Consider the following 15,449-nt stretch of genomic DNA (forward strand, 5'->3'; position numbering starts at 1 on the left):
TTTTTGTTTTTCTATTTTTAAATTTTTGTTTTTATTTTTAACTCTGGACTTCATTAAGAGGACAAAAATAGGGATGCCTGGGTAGCTCGGAGTTGAGCATCTATCTAAGGCTCAGGTCCTTATCCCGGGGTCCTGGGATCAAGTTTCCACATCAGCCTCCCCACAGGGAGCCTGTTTCTCCCTCTACCTATATCTCTGCCTCTCTCTGTGTCTCTCATGAATAAATAAGTAAAATCAAAAAAAGGGGGGGGGCAAGAAAACTCGTTGGAGTGGGAATAACAGATTTTGCTATGTGGTGTACTTAAATGCACTTCTGAAAAGTAAGTCATGAACACTGATTTCAACCTTTCCTTTTCCTTCTCTTTTCTTTTTTTTTTTTTTAACCTTTCCTTTTCCTCAGCAGGGACCCAGGTGTGACCATCTGTCCCTGTAGCAGAGCATTTTGGTCTCGTCTAGATTCTTCTTTCCTTCTTGAATTCCTTATTTGCCCCTTTTCATTTTTCAGCACTCTTGTGAGCTTCTCATAGTTAAGGCCTTTTAACTATTTATAGATGATGCATGGTTTTGACTGATACAGTTTACATTTGCTTCAAGGACCAGCTCTTTATACATAGTTGGTTCTTTTTCAAGACACGTGGCTTCCCTCTGTGGCTCACTTGCTAGATCACCTGGAATGGCCACGTCCTGGGCTCTGTGCAGAGATCTCTGCCTCTGTGTGCTGTATTTTTAGCCTCGGAACTTATCTCTCCTGTGTCACTGTAGTAGGTAGGATTGTTTGGACAGGAAGAGTCACTTCCTTGTTATGTTTGGCCAGCATTGTAGTGCTCCCTGCATTTCCCCACGTGCCTCTCATGACGCCCCCCACCCCTGCACTACAGTTTAATCACTTCCCTCACATGATCTTGCAGAGGTCAAGAGCTTTTCCCTCTCTTCATTCTTTTATTCTCTGCTTTTCCTCATTTCTCATTCCTTCCTTCTTTTCCTGTCCTAGTCTGCCTGCTTGCCGTGTTTCCATTATTTCCTCCTCCTTCTTTTTTTTTTAATCTCTGTTATTATTTTTCTTCTACTTTCATTCTTTTCTGTTATGAAAGCTGCATCCCAACTTATGAGAATTTATCCTACACATCTAGATCCTCTGCACACAGGTGAAAGGGTACGTGCCAATAATTATGAATTTAGCATTGCTTGTAATAGCAGCAATTTGTGAACAACTCAAATGTCTATTAGTAGAGACATGTTGAATAAACTATGGCATGTTCATATAATGGAATGTTATGCAGCTACAGACAATAATTGGGAAGCACTCTATGTATTATTTTGGAAATATCTCCAAGACATTTTGTTAGGTGGAAAAGAACAAAGTGCTGAACAATTTGTACTTTATAGTGTACTTTCCCCCCAATTTGTGGGGGAAAAAAGTGGCGTGTGCATAGGGAGGGGATAAGAGTCTTTTTTTCTTTTTATTGTAACTAGTAAACACCAGTGTGTATAGGAAACACAGGAAGTTGCTCATGGGTTTCAGGGGATGAGTGGGCTGAGAAATAGTGAGAAGAGATTCATGGTCATAGCTCTTCATATATTAAATTTAAAAAAATGGTAATATATTATCTATTCAAAAAATTAAATAGGGGCAGCCCGGATGGCTCAGTGGTTTAGCACTGCCTTCGGCCCAGGGCATGATCCTGGAGATCCGGGATCGAGTGCCACGTCAGGCTCCCTGCATAGAGCCTGCTTCTCCCTCTGCCTGTGTCTCTGCCTCTCTCTCTCTCTTCTCTCTCTCTGTGTGTGTTTCTCTTGTGGATAAATAAATAAAATCTTAAAAAAATAAATAAATACATATAATAATATCATCCTCAAAAGTCAAAGTAAGATTCAGATGGGGATGCCTGGGTAGTTCAATGGTTGAGTGTCTGCCTTCAGCTGAGGGTATGATCTTGGGGTTCTGGGATCAAGTCCTGCATCGAGCTCCCTGTGAGAATCCTGCTTCTCCCTTTGCCTATGTCTCTGCCTCTGTCTCTATCTCTTAGAGACATTGTGGAGAAGGGAGAGAATAATAATAAATGAAATCTTTAAAAAAAAGATTCAAGTGAAATAAAACTACTGATGTACTGAGTGTTAAAAAAAAGGACAAAGAATTGAAACAACTGAGTCCATTGGTCCAAACTCATGGGTATTCTCATAGATTATTTGTTTATGGTTTACACCATGTAAAATTATCATTTTCATGAACAACAACAATAAAAAACCCCAAATATTGTCAATTTCATATATCTTAATAGAATGTTTACCTTAATTAAGGCATCAAAATTCCATTACCAGTTTGCCTGAGCTATTATGCCTTTAATGTATTATTACATTTGTCTTCTGTGCTGTTGAAACCCTTGGAGTCTGCTTTCATTCATTTACCTAGGCCACCTGGGTGGTACCATGAGGTGTGACAATTCTATTCTTGAATTACCTTTCCATCCAAGCTTTATTAACTTTGCACGTAGCTGTGGATTAAGCCTTCATAATTTACTACTGGGATTATAATATTCTTCTGAGAAGTCACTCTGAGTTCTAGGCTTTCCTTTTGGGTCTAACATCCTCATTGACACCAGATTTATCTTTCTACAAGGCAGTTTGGATCACGTTACTCCTGAGTGAATTCATCCTGTATTAGCCAGCATTCTCCAGAGAAGCAGAACCAATTAGCACCAAAGAACTGTTATTCATCACTTTGGAGTGCTTTTTAGAGGATGAGAGAACACAATATCAGTCCTTGCATCTTAGTTGTTGGGTGTTTTCCTTCTTCTTTTATCAATAAATGATTATTCATGACCAAAGAAAAGAAGAAAATGGCATCATTTAGCAGTGCGCTAACTTAGTGGGACCTACTCTGCTTTAGTCTATTATAACATCAGTACGTATTGCTAATGGCCCCATACAGTGCAATGCCCTTCAACTCTTTGCAAAGAGTGCACCCCATTCAAATGATGTAGCACATTTGGATGGTTTAGTCATACTATAAAATCTTGGGCTGTTGTCCATTAGATTTAGAAAATGAGCAAATTTCCCATTGAAGCCAGGAGTATGTGACAGTGCGCATAACTGAAGGTTGAAATGAAAAGTCTTTAAAAATGATGAAGTGGTAATTATTTTATTAGATGTGCTAGATCTCCGTTTATCACAGATGTATATAAACTGAAACGAAAATTTAAAGCTTATAAAGTTAAACGACAACAAAAATATATTTAGTATTATACAATTCCTTTTAAATTCCACTGTTCCCAGCACTCAATTCTTCATGCCAGAATTAGTGTTGATCTGTTATTTTCCATAGACCCCACACAATAGTTAATGACTTAAGAACTCTGGAAAATGTCCTTATTTCCCCAAACCTCTAGGTAAGTTTGTTGGCAGCTAATGCTCCATGCTCTAAAAAGTATTCTCTCCCTTCTCCACAATGTTAGCTTCTGTTTGTCTTTCTTATCTCAATTTAGCCTTCCTTTCTTCATACTAGCCTTCCCTGACCTCCTTGGCTGGATCAGATCCTCCTTTGTAGGTGCTTAGAGCACTGCTTCCTTGTCACAATTTCAAGTTCACATTTCTTTACATGATAATTTGATTCTTCTTCATTCCTCACTAATACAAAAGCCCCATCAAGCTGAGGATAGTTTTCAACTTACTACTGAATCATCAGTTCCCAATACAGTGTTTTGCATATAAAAGATACTGCTTTTTTAAAAATGCAAGACCTTTCAGATCCTGAAATACTCATTTTCAGCTAGAGTTTAGCATTCTAGATATCTTTTTTTTTTTAAATTTTTTTATTTACTTATGACAGTCACACAGAGAGAGAGAGAGAGGCAGAGACACAGGCAGAGGGAGAAGCAGGCTCCATGCACCGGGAGCCTGATGTGGGATCCGATCCTGGGTCTCCAGGATTGCGCCCTGGGCCAAAGGCAGGCGCCAAACCGCTGTGCCACCCAGGGATCCCGCATTCTAGATATCTTTATTAAATGTATAGTAGGTCATGATTTTATCAATTTTCTAAAATTCAAACAAATATATTATTCTGAAAAGCAAATTATTCACTGCCAGTATATAGGTAACATAGGTGTTTTTGGTTTCTAATTCCACAACATATTATGTATTTTCCATTTATAGTTCAATTAAAATTTCTCTAGGTTTTTGAAGAGAACTCTTTCTGGTTTCAGGACATAGCCATAAATAACCACTCTTCATGAACCATATACAAGTGTAAGCATATGGGCTTTAAAATGTATATACAATTCTCTAGAGCTCCTAGTATAATTAAAATTTGGAAGGGCAGGTGGTTAAGAGGTCCCAGTAATTTACAATGTTTCTCTAATATCAGAATGTAAAATTTTAAAATCACAGCAGATTCTATAGTCAGTGTGTGTCCAATGTATATACAGTGAAAGCCACAGAACTAGCTCCCCACCAAGAATATTTATGAAAAGACTTAGAATCAAACAAAAAGGGGGGAAAAGAAAAAAAGAAACCAAAAGAAATAATGTATTAAGGGTTGATTCACTGAATAGTATTGTAGAAAACTGGACAAGGTTTAGAGAAGATTCTTATCCTCTGCCATATCTTTGTCCAAAGGCCACTGCATAGTATTGCCTAGGCAGATTTATCATTGTCTCAATTCACTAATTCCAAGAAAATTAAGTGTTTCAGTGTGCCATTCCTTGAGCAGGCATCATGCCTAATTAATCACAGGCCCAGCATCTGATTGATGAACTGGTCCTCTGCTATATCATGGAAATTTTAAAATTTTATTCCTGACGTAAAGAAACCATGATTGGACCTGGAAAATTTGAACCCCTTGTCATATTCACAGGATACTTGAAAAACGCATTCATTCCTCCAACTTCTAGAAATATTCACCTTTGCAAGTATTCTAATTTTTGTGAAATTCATATTATCCTTGATGACATCTCTAGACACTATCATCGGAATGGACTAGGCATTCAGAGATCAATGTCTCCATGCCATAGACATCAAGCAGTATTTGAACAAAACATGGACTTAACACTTAGAGCTGTTGCTTATTTGGGCCCCAAATACCTGACATTCAAGTATACTGCTATGTGGTATTTTGGTCTCTATTTCGCCACTGTAAAAATCTGCCTTCCTGGATTCTCATTGTCCTGTTTTCAGAGTGGGCGTCTGTTTATAGGTGCCAGTATGGTTTATAATTCCAGTTATGTTTGTCACTCAATAGCTTCTGCATTCAACCACCCCTGTACTGAATACACTTTGGAATAAGTAATGCTTAATAAGTAATATTTTAAACTAAACCGCTTTATCTAATTTATGAAATCATTTGGGCTGGAAGAGACCTACAGTGAAACACATAGTGCATCCCCTTTTCTAGAATAGTGGGATAGATTTTTATTGTCTATAAAATCCATTCTGGGTGGGTATCTATTCTCAGCCTTCATTATCTCCAGTGATAGCAATTCCACAGCCTCCCTTGGCAGCCTTCCCTATTGCTGAACTAGCCTTGCTTATTAATCCTATAATAATACCTTATGTTCTCTAAATATTGAAGCAGTGCCTAAGTTCCCCCTGCTAACTCATTCTTCGCTGCCCACCCTGTGAAATGCTTCTAGAGGAGGAATAATTATGTAAGCACACAGCACCAAATGATGTGTTGCGCAGCCTTGTCCTGAGGCATTCCGCAAGGGGCTTGTTAGGATGGACGTTGTCAGTCCATAGAAAATTAAGCTATTAAATCTGCAGCACCAGGGTGGTGATTGAATTGCTTGTGCCACTGGGATGAAATTGCTTTGCAGACATATGAATTTCACAGCCAGTAGTGTTCTTCCCTTCATACGTGCTCTAATTGTAGCATTCGACTAATGCACAGATTTGGGGGCTATCTTGGCATGTTTTTGCTAGTATGGGGACAAGAGCATTGGCTGGACCTGTCCTAGGAGGGTGTGGTCCAGGAATTGACCCAGAAAAAAATGAGGTATGAGGATTAGACGAGGAGCATCCTCATCCATTTTTCATTAGTCTGGGCACTACCATCGTTGGCACTCTAACCTCCTTGACTTCCTTTCACCATTTCTGAGCTCCCATTACCCAGCCTTCGGATGCTTTGTGTGTGCTGGCAAGAACTTGGGACTTTCTTCAGAGGGTTGCCCTTGGGCTGGTGGAGTGCTGAGGTGCCTAAGAGTTCATGTCTTCTCTGGTGTATATGAAAGCCCAGCTCCTTTGCCTTCGGTTGGGACAAACTCTAACATGTAACTTGCAGTCTGTAGTTCCCCAGTGGGATCAAACTGAAGCTACTCTCTATAGCACTTCACTAGAAAAAGTACTCTTGCTTAGCTTTTTCCCCATTTCTGTTAATGTCTTCTTTCCCACTCCCACTCCCCCAACCGAAGTCCTTACCAATTTATTCTGGGAACACTTCTTTAATAAATTTTGCCCATCTTTATCTTGGACTTCGCTTGTAGGGAATCAAACTCGAGATACCAGTCCTTGTTCGGTGATCTACCTCAAATTTAGCAGGCAGAGTCCTCAGCCTTATGTGGTTAACTGACCTGATTTCCAAAGATGCTTTTCTCATGATAAACATCTGATCTGCCCTTGGAAATCACAACAGTTGTTCCAAGATTGAAAGGAGCTTTTCCATAATATTGCTTTCAGTCTTTTGAAATTACAGAGCTTACTTGGTAGTCAAACCCCGAATGGCTCCCCCTCCTTTTTTTTTTTTTTTTTTTTTGGTGTTTTCCTCAAGTGCTACATCTCTCTTATGTTCCTTCTGAAAGCAGCTTGTTCATGAGCATCTGGCATATATTGCTTCTTGCCTCTAATTACAGAATTTGTCTCTCAAACTGAACTGTGAGTTCCTTGGGTGAATACTTGGTTATCAGAACCCCTGACAAGCAGCTTGAGTGGTGTCTTCTTCTCCAGAGCTCTCCAGTGGTTGCTCCCTTTCTTCTAACTGCTAAAAGGACTTACGTATATCTATGTTTGTAGTAAAGTACTTATGGTCAGTTCGCTTTGATTAACCACTTTTATTTTAGTTTATTCAACTCAGCTCTAGAACCATGGTCTGATTTATCTCTTTTAAGTTCAATAAAATTTTTTTATCTCCTACCAGTAAATATCAGAATAACCAAGGACCAATGGCAAGGTAGGAAGAGAATGTTACATTTGGGGACAAAACAAGAACTAGTCATGATCATCCTCTCAACTACCTTTGCTCTTTCCCTTGCATCTTTATCCAGAAATAGAACATGTGTTCTAGTCTACTTTGTTTGTGTGTCTTAAATACTTTAGGGATATTAACCAAGAAACATACTTTATTTGGGAAGTTAATATCTTTCCAAGAATGAAAGCTGACCTGAATGCAATGTCTAATTAGCTTAGGGACAGCAATGACAACTTGACTTGTCATGAATGTTCCAGAAGCTATGACTGAAATGAGAAGAGCACACTCGTTGCGGTGGCGTTGTCTTCTTCAGTTCTAAATGTTTTAAATGAATATCTAAAACAGCCAGTTATATACCCTCTTTGTATGTATGCCCTGCACATAATTGGTGCTCCATATATGTTTTTTCCAATTAATACTGAATAAATAAAACAAAGATGAGATGAATCTGATACCCTATTTCTTAGGAGTACAAAAATCTATTTTCCAAATACATAATTGATAATACTGAAAAATAAATAAGGACGTTGTATTTATGTTGCATGTTCCTGCAATCATTAGCAGGCTGACTTTGAAATGAGAATTCAAAGTATAATTAAATAATGACATTGTTCTAGGATGACTTCATACCCTTGTAGACTAGCATATGATTTTGTTTGTTATTATTTTCTCAACTATTCTCTAAAATATAGAAAATTTTCAGTAACAAGAAATAAATATTGAAACATTTTAGTAACTGGAGAACCTAACCTTTTACTCAATGACTGTGTACTCTTTGTTTTGTTTTTTCCTATTGGTTTTTATCCTCTTAAATTAGTATATGTGAGGGTGCCTGAGTGGCTCAGTTGGTTAAGAGTCCAGCTCTTGATTTCAGGTCAAGCCACGGTCTCAGGGTTGTGAGATGGGGGTGAGCCCCATGTTGGGCTCCACTTTCAGTTCAGAATCTGCTTAAGATTTTCTCTCTTCCTCTCCCTCTGCCCCTCCCCCCCACACACGCATGAGTGCATGTGTGCGTGCGCAGTCTATCAAAATAAAATCTTTGAAAAATTATATATGTATGAGGATATAATCTATGTGTATAGTAATATTTGCACGTACTACTTTTGTATCCAAGAAAAAAGAAGGAAAACAGTCTTGGTAAACGCCAAAACTGCTACTTAGTCTATCTTTAAATCAGTTGTCTGTGCCTATCATGGAATGACACTACTTGGTAGATTATTTCCTTTATTCTTGGGATTGAAGGTAAGGTAGTCAGTGGCTATTGGCATCCAGGACACTTTTAAGGTTTTCTGACCATTTAGGAAGCAGTGGCAATAGAATACAGCATCATCACATGTAACATTTAGCACAGGGTAAGTGACTTAAAGAAGTCATGGGGCTACATAGAAAATATACATAAAAAAATTGTGCTTCATGCATTCATTCTTCTTTAACTCTAGACTGTACTGGAGAGAGAGCAATCAAACCAAACAAAACTACTTTCAATTTATTGGAAATCTTAACTCTTAAATTTGTAATGAAGCTACAGTTAAGGCAATTTTGCAATAGTTTGCTTTCTGTTGTCAGTTTCTCCTGTAAATGGTGTGAGTTTGTCTTGAAATATTCCACAAAGAGTGATGCAGGTGACCAAGTCATGTCTCCATCACATAGTTATCAAATAAGTACAGAGAGACAAAGTTGCCTTTGTTGTTTCAGTGTGACTAGGCTATGATTTTTGACATAACTGACAGCTTGTCAGAGGATCATGTGACAACTCTACTTAGTTTTTATTTATGTGAGGAAACTACCCCCAATCTAGTAGAGCAAGGAAATATGATAAAAGGGCAGTCAAGAGCTTAGTGCTTAATCAGATAGACCTGATTTGTATCTAGCCCCATGACCTTGAGCAAGTTGTATACTTCTGTGTCTTATTTTCCTCATCTGTGCAATGGGACTATATTAGGAGTTACTATGAAAATGAGAATAAGAACAATTAGGTCAAAAACGTGGAACATAGTACCAGACATCTAGCAAGTGGTCCTTCACAGTGTCCTTGTTAATGACAATAATACTAGAGTCCCAGTTGTTTCATATCCTTTTGTTTTTATTAACATGATTATGATCCAAGCTTTTCACAATTCCTGTTTGCAATGCAAATATAATTTAGTGGTTTTCATTCACTCCATGATTGAAAGTAATGATGTCTTCAAGCTCATGAGAAAATGAGGAGGCTAGTCTGCTTGGAATTACTTTCTATTTCTAATTTTGATGAAATATTTTCTTAAAGTCATCTTTTGCATTACTTAGCAGTTTGTTTCTACCCATCATACAAGAAAGTTTGTAAAGACGCTCCTGTCTCTATATTTTTAAGAAAGAAAAAGCAGTCTGTTTTTACATATACTTTAATAGTGGTTTGCTTTTGTTGTTGTTTTTGCAGCTGTGAGATAGCAGATAATAAATCAAAAACTAATATTTCCAACTATCTCAAAAAATAAAAGTCTGTGACAGACTAAATATGGGCTAAATGAGGCTTATGGATGATTTGTTCTAATTAGATATAAGGTAATGTTCCTGCAGTTGTGACTTTTATTAAAGTCAGAACATGTGGCTGTTCAAGCTTTCTCTGCATTGCCCTTTTAAAAAATCATTTGAAAATATTTTGGGTCTGCTGTCGCTGAGACAATATGGCTTGGCAGTATATTGGTAACTTAATAAGCTCACCACATTTGTCATGCAGAAACTGTTCTTTATATGCAAAGCTGTCAGACAGATTGAGTATATAATTCTTCTTCGCATGAAATAATATGATAAAACTCCAGTATCAAATTGAATGCTGTACTAGCGTTTGGAATCTTTCATGCATAGGTTGGAATTGTTTTACAATGGAAGTATTGTTTGATGACAAATACTCTTTTTGTACCATTCATCAGTTACGTTTTAGTAGCAAGCATTATCCTCCTGACTGCAGGTCTGCCTTTTTTGCTGTTAACAAACTGGAAAATAAATCTGCTTCTTAGTTATGTTTGACATTTTTTTAATGGTTAACTGCTACAATTAGACTGCTTGATCAGTGCTGTAGGTGCTTCCCACAAAAGCCTAACATATCTGATTTTGCCAGTTTTGTGATAGAGCAGACAATAGTTACCTCCTTCTTGGTTTTGATTTAATCTCCAGTGATAAATGTTAATACAGTATTTTAAGTCTCAGTTCACCACAGAGGAGGATCTCATGTGGTAGGTATCCATATAATGCATGTTGGCATGATCAGGGAAAGAATCTGTAGATATTGTGGACAGAGCCTCTGTAGCAAATTCTAGAAGGTCTGGCTTTTGCATGTTGTTCAGTGGTGGACATCCTCAAAAAACTGGCCACCCATGTCAGTTTCAAGAGGCTAAAAGGGAAAGAAATTGCTACAAATATGCACATAGCAAATGTGCTTAAAGCTGCTCTTTGCCAAGCAAGTTCCTGTTACAGAGTGGCCCAGTGCCAAGGCTCTTCCAAGCACTCCACTGCTACTTAATGTATTTGGTATGTGGGAGAAACTCGTAACTCTGGGACTGCCCATTCATTGTACAACGTCTGTCACGTCTGAAGTGTGAGCATTCCAAAGCCAAAGCCGTGCAGCCACCCAACTCAGCTCCACGGGGAGATGCATTTTCACGGGGAAGAGTTTAAATGGAGTAAAAAGAGACCAAAAAAGTACATTTGTGAACTATGTGAAGACCTCTCCCTCCTTCCCTTCTTCCCTTCTCTCCTTCCTCCTCCCTCTTTAGCCCTCCTCCCCCTCCCTCCACTCCTTCCTAACCTTCCTTCTCCCCTCTCTCATCCTCACCCCTTCTCTCCCTCCTCCTCTCTTCTCCCTACAGGCTCTCCTCTCCTTCCTCTCAACTCCTCCCTTCCTTCCTCCCGCCTCCTCCTGCCTCTTTGATTTTGTTTTTTTTATTCTGCTTTATTTTTGAAGGGAGCTGTGTTCTAAATGTATTAAAAATTATTATAAAATATTCATGGAGGTTCTTAAGCCTGGGCTTGGATAACCGTGATTTTTCAGCTGACCAGGCTTTCTGGGTTTTCTTAACAAAGGAAAACCAGATCTTTTTGCATCCCATAACTTCATAGTGAAGCCTCCATCTGGTATGAATTCAGTGTCTTTAACAAATATGTGTTCTCTATTCAAAAATCATCTAAAAATAGTGCTCAAACAAGTAAGAAAAAATATTTTGACATTTTCTTCATGTTTTGTGTGGTAAGCACAGTTTGAAACAGGCTTTCTGTTAATTTTCTCAGGCTTAAGAGTCGATATACTTTTGTGGGCATGTATAACCTATTTTGCTCAAAGATGCTTTCTGATCCAAAATAAAATATAGCACTTATGTTTGTTAGCAAGGCATCATACTTACCAAAAGTCATCCTTCACATAAAACTGTAATGCAGGTATCAAAATGAAACAGAATATTGAGGTCTGCTGACATGCCAATACTGATTTTTCATATGTAGTTCTACATGAAGAAAGGCACAGCCAGCTTGTGAAGTTGTGTTCACAGCTTGAGGGCCCGACCATCCTGGATGGCAGGGATTTTAGTACTAGACTAGAGGACTGCCTTCTAGGAAGGCTGAGCCCTTCTAAGAAGCATAACCACTTCTATAATTTATTAATCAGCTACCATGTGTTGGGTATCATGGGAGTGACTTTATATGCATCTCCTCATGTAATTCTACAAGGAAGTTATTAGTCCCTCTATGAGGAGGAAACTGAAGCTCAGAAAGTTTAGCAAATTGCCAAAGGTAAACTCAGATGAACACTAACAGGCTGATAACTACTAATAAAGATATTCAAACCCAGGCTTGATGCTGTCTACTTTGCCTTTGGGTTGTTCAGTCTTAAGAGAAGAAAAAGTAGTATGATCATGATCCTTTTGGCCAAATCCAGATTCAAATAATTAGAAAGAAATTAAGATCAGATTCCATGTACCTTCTTCCTTTCCCTAGCCTTCTAACACTATTTGATGTGTTAAAGCATAGCTTTAGAAAATCTGAAACTGTGTTTTTGAAAGTGCGATCACTGTAATTTTATTGTGACATGCTTACAATTCTAAAATTGAGGGACATTTACAGAGATGTTTATAACTTAATGAAAACATTGTGATCACAGTATTAACTTCTAGCAATCCAGCATATCGTCCCAGAATTAGCTGATAAAAAAATGTGGGAAAGTTCTCCCAGTCAATCAAAACTGTTTTTCCTATTAGAGAAACGGCCACTGCATAGCTTGAGTGATCCACATCTTAGAAATATGCCAGGAAAATTATGTTGTATATTTTACTGTGTGTTCTGATGTTAGATGTAGCTGCACACAACCAAGGGCTGATGTAATGGTGGAGTCACTTTATAAACCTAAAGCATAGATGCAAAGCAACTTCACAGTACTGCTCATCTCTACCAATGTTCAGTGTTTCCAGGATCATAGTTAAGGGACATATTTCGCAAGGTCAATCTTTTCTAAATTACATTTATGGTACAAAATAGTATCTGATCACTCTAGTTTTAGGAAAGAACTAACTATTTGAAAAACAAGTCCAATGACTACCTGGTAACCTAGGTTAGAATGGTACATGTGGAAGGGACTTAAGTCTTTTATTTTGGCCTCCCCATTTTTGAGATGAGAAAACAGAGTTCTTCCTCTATTCAATAATAGGCCCAAGATCTAAGGCCAGTTAAAGATGGAAGGAGCTGGGAACAAAACCTACCTCCCTTGGTCTGTGCTCTTACCTCTGCCTGGTGTTTGGCCTTTTTCAAGCTTTTTTGAACAAGCTTCACATCTGTTTTGTCTTTGATTTGCATTCCTTTATATGTGCCAGCTAAAATATGGAATATCAATCCAGCATCTTAAATATCGTAAATGAGTCTTAGGATGTATTTTATACCTCACCTGCAAATTATATAAAAGCAAGTAAAATGTTTCATACATTATGGATTGATGTCAACTGAGACACAAAAAAAGACTAATTGGCTTGCCATCAGCACAACCCTATGTCCTCAGTACACTATAGAATAGTTTCTCTCCTAGGAAGATTTAGAGTAGTGGTCCTTAGAGTGTGATGCCTGGACCAGTAGCTTCAGCATTATCTGGGAACTTGTTAGAAAAGCAAATTCTCAGACTCCTCCTTGGACCTACAGAATCAGAAACTCTGTGGGTGGGCCCTAGCAACTTGTGTTTTTGAAGCTCTCCAGTTAATTCTGATGCACACTAATATTTAAAAGTTGCTGGTCTATTTATGTAGATTATACTGGTCCAGTATACAGCCCCCGTGCCAGCTGGCTGCCCTGCCTGCCTTCCTTCCTTTCTTACTTCTTATTATATATGTACATGAGATTTTTGTTTTTGAATGGTTGATGCCTTTTAAATATATAATTATTAAATAACCACAATATCAACCATGAGTCAATACTCCCAGTGTAGTTCAGAGCCAACTTTGTCACCCCTCTGTGGATCAGTAGACCAGCATCATCAATTTTGATATGACTCTTGGGGGTGTTTTCCTTGCTAATTTCAAATGAGTTCCTCCCCTGTTTGTCCCTGCTACACTTACGACTAATTGGCATCTTTGTTGGCCAACCCCACTGAAAGGTCAGCCATTGCAGGCTGGGAGGCTCCTTGCCATCCTTTCCCTCTTGCTGTTCTTTCCTTGCCTATGATTCCTCCCAGGCAAGAGTGGGGAAAGGGATAGGTTAGTGGGGGAAGCCTGCTTTCTCTACACCCCCTGCCATAATTCTTCTGGAGATGAGTAGGGAGGCCTCGTTCCTCAAGCTCTAGACCTAAAATTCCTTTTCACCAACACTGAATTCACATCATTATCCTTGTCTGGCTGAGGAAAGACTAAGACAAATGACATTTGCAAATGGAAAAATCTTGGAGGCAAGGGCTTTGGAGTGTGCCTAATAAGAGATCACTTTTTCTCTCTGTCAGTATTTCCTGTGTGATGTGAGTGCCTGGAAGTGGCTGCAGGTCTTCACGGATACAAAATTTCTGATCTGAGTTTCTGATCTCTGGTTGTCCAAAAATGGCTGAAGAGCACTGTGTTGCAGTCATTAATCATGATTATTAAGCAATGGGAGAGGAGAGAGCTTCATGGCTGTTATTTAACTCCTAGCAGCCCTATGAAATAGGCCTCAAGTAAACCTTTCTTTTCTTTTCTTTTCTTTTCTTTTCTTTTCTTTTCTTTTCTTTTCTTTTCTTTTCTTTTCTTTTTTCTTTTCTTTTCTTCTTTTTTTTCTTTTCTTTTCTTTTCTTTTTTCTTTTCTTTTCTTTTCTTTTCTTTTTTTTCTTTCTTTTCTTTTCTTTCTTTCTTTTTTTCTTTTCTTTTCTTTCCCTTTCTTTCTTTCTTTTTTTTAGAACAGGATAATGTTGTCAGAAAAGTCACATCTTTCTAGTGGAGGGCAGGGAGGCGGTGGTATTAAATAAACTGTTGTCTCCCAACTGCAGTTCTAAGAATTTGAGCAAGAGCCTCTATCTAAAATCAGAGATGTTCTTGACAAATCAGAGATGCCAGAAATTCCTTTTACAGAGAGGAGGGAAAATGAACACATTAGAGGAAGGCCTGAAGTAGAAATGCCTTGAGAAGAGATGAAGTGTTGACTTAGAATCACAAAATAATACAGAGCTCTGATTTCAGATGATGTTCTGGGGGAGGTGGGGGAGCATATTTTGTTGTTTGCAAGAGAAAAATAAGTACCTAAGAAGATGACCACCAAGGCAAGAAATGGTGCAAGAAGATGAGATAGAGCTGGACATAAACATTATCTTGCATTTTTGCTGAGGACAGGTCTACTGACTGCTTCTGTCAGAGCAACAGTCTCCAAGCGATAGGCTCAATCCTCAGAGAGATGTCAACCACATGTAGGGACAAATGTCATGGAATTTGTCTGTCTTCCCCCAGGACTGGTTACATATTTGAAGAGTGGGGTACAAAATGATAATGTGAGGCCTCTTATTCAAAAATTGCTAAGAATTTCTAGATGGCAGAAGCAGAAAATGAAACCAAAGGTGGTGTCATTCTAGCTAAGGAGCCTAATGCACAAGCCTCAAGCCCATGAAGACTGTCTTCCCCTCACTAATTTTTCCAAAATATTTTCCCCTTTTTGACTGCTCTGCATCACCACTGGGGTGCTATCCCCCCATGACAGAATGAGATTTGTTAAGTCTTTTTTCACCATCGTGTATTAAAATGCTCTCTTGACTTAAAGGGCAATTTTGAGAATGGAGGGAATACCTTCTTTCATGGCCAGATCAATTGGAAGT

General features: G+C 38.4%; 1 protein-coding gene across 27 annotated transcripts in view; it reads left to right on the plus strand.

Annotated features, from left to right (window-relative positions):
* RBMS3 (RNA binding motif single stranded interacting protein 3) overlaps window positions 1–15,449 on the plus strand; it is a 1,291,910-nt gene that overhangs the window by 640,346 nt on the left and 636,115 nt on the right. The gene's annotated exons all lie outside the window — the stretch shown is intronic.

This window comes from Canis lupus, chromosome 22 (assembly GCF_048164855.1).
Source record: "Canis lupus baileyi chromosome 22, mCanLup2.hap1, whole genome shotgun sequence".
In the NCBI taxonomy this organism is placed as follows: domain Eukaryota; kingdom Metazoa; phylum Chordata; class Mammalia; order Carnivora; family Canidae; genus Canis; species Canis lupus.